This window comes from Brassica napus, unplaced genomic scaffold, assembly GCF_020379485.1.
Source record: "Brassica napus cultivar Da-Ae unplaced genomic scaffold, Da-Ae ScsIHWf_1200;HRSCAF=1717, whole genome shotgun sequence".
NCBI lineage: Eukaryota > Viridiplantae > Streptophyta > Magnoliopsida > Brassicales > Brassicaceae > Brassica > Brassica napus.
The window spans coordinates 631152-633318 of record NW_026014623.1 but is presented as its reverse complement, the minus strand read 5'-3'; positions in this window follow the sequence as shown (position 1 = coordinate 633318).

Genomic DNA, 2167 nt, shown 5'->3' with positions numbered 1-2167 from the left:
ACGGAGAGGTTGCTAGAAAGCATGCTCTGTGATTTGATACCTTATCGGTTACATGTCAGTTATGTTGGATGTTCTAACCCGTGTGCTTTTGTGGCTGCGAGTTAGGTGTTCCATGGTTGTGTATATGATGAAAAAGCTCGAGTGAGGATGTGTAGTGAAAGTGTAGAGAGTCTTAGCATATATTATATTATTATGCTAATGGTGGATTATATTCTGCTTCTTATCTTATTTATGTTCTTGTTGAGTCACTCGGGTTTTCACGGGGGAAGTCTCGAGTGATGATTATTATTGTTGTGTTATTGTTAGGTGAACTCCTCGTCTTAGATTGTTTGTGGTTGGGATGGCGAGGGGTTGTATTTGTTAGTTGGGGCCCTGGCTCACTGAGTGACATTAGGTTACTCATTAAACTCACCTATTGTTGCAGGAAACCTTAGTGGGAGACCGGGTAGCATGGAATCTGGACGTTAGGAGCACCGGAAGTACTTTTGCCTTTCCTTTTGTAATACGGTACTAGTTAAAGTCTTTGACTCGATATTGGCACTAGGCCTGGATCCATCTGTAATATTTTACTTGTAACGAATCTTTATTATATTTAATAAAAGTGATGTTTTATATTCGTTACAATGGTTCTCTGATAAATAGACTTGTCCGGCCTAAACACAACGTTAGGTTTAAGTACGGGTTGAAAAGCCTTAGGCCGCGATCTAACGGAACCGTTAACTCATAGTACGGGTTGCAAAGCCTTAAGCCATGATTTAGCGGGACGTGTTAGTGGATGAACTGGTCGATGTTGCGGATTAAGATATGTGACTTTGACTGGATTGTCCCTAGCCCGTCATGTAGCGCTTCCGGACCATGGTGTTGGGTTCGACGGTCAGTCATGTTCTTATTTGATTGTTGGCTGGCCGGTTGGCCTTTCATCTCCAACCCTTGGTGTGGGTCGTCCGTCGGTCATGTTTTTGTTTGATTGTTGGCCGATGGCTCGACCTATGCCTAGGACGGTTCGGGGGTGTTATAGTCGGGGGCATTCGTATTTCATAGTCAGAGGTGAAATTCTTGGATTTATGAAAGACGAACAACTGCGAAAGCATTTGCAAAGGATGTTTTCATTAATCAAGAACGAAAGTTGGGGGCTCGAAGACGATCATATAACCATAAACGATGCCGACCAGGGATCAGCGGATGTTGCTTTTAAGACTCAGCTGGCACCTTATGAGAAATCAATGTTTTTGGGTTCCAGGGGAATATGGTCGCAACGCTGAAACTTAAAGGAATTGACGGAAGGGCACCACCAGGAGTGGAACGTGCGGCTTAATTTGACTCAACACAAGGAAACTTACCAGGTCCAGACATAGTAAGGATTGACAGACTGAGATCTCTTTCTTGATTCTATGGGTGGTGGTGCATGGCCATTCTTAGTTGGTGGAGCGATTTGTCTGGCTAATTCTGTTAAAGAACGAGACCTCAGCCTGCTAACTAGCTACGTGGAGGGCATCCCTTCACGGCCGGATTCATAGAGGGACTATGGCCGTTTAGGCCAAGGAAGTTTGAGGCAATAACATGTCTGTGATGCCCTTAGATGTTCTGGACCGCACGCGCGCTACACTGATGTATTCAACGAGTTCACACCTTGGCCGACAGGCCGGGGTAATCTTTGAAATTTCATCATGATGGGGATAGATCATTGCAGTTGTTAGTCTTCAACGAGGAATTTCTAGTAAGCGCGAGTCATCAGATCGCGTTGACTACGTCCCTGCCCTTTGTACACATCGCCCGTCACTCCTACCAATTGAATGATCCGATAAAGTGTTCGGATTTCGGTGATGTGGGTGGTTTGCCGTCTGCGACGTCGCGAGAAGTCCACTAAAACTTATCATTTAGAGGAAGGAGAAGTCGTAACAAGGTTTCCGAAGGGGAACCTGCGGAAGGATCATTGTCGTACCCTGGAAACAGAACGACCTGGGAACGATGAAACATCACTCTTGATAGGCCGGTTTCTTACTGTGCCTGCCGATTCCGTGGTTATGCGTTCATCCATGCCCAAGACTTCAGTTTTGGTTGGATCGTACACATGGCTTCCGGATATCAAAAAGTGTCAAGGAAAATGCAACTAAACAGCCTGCTTTCGCCAACCCGGAGACGGTGTTTGTTCGAAAGCAGTGCTGCA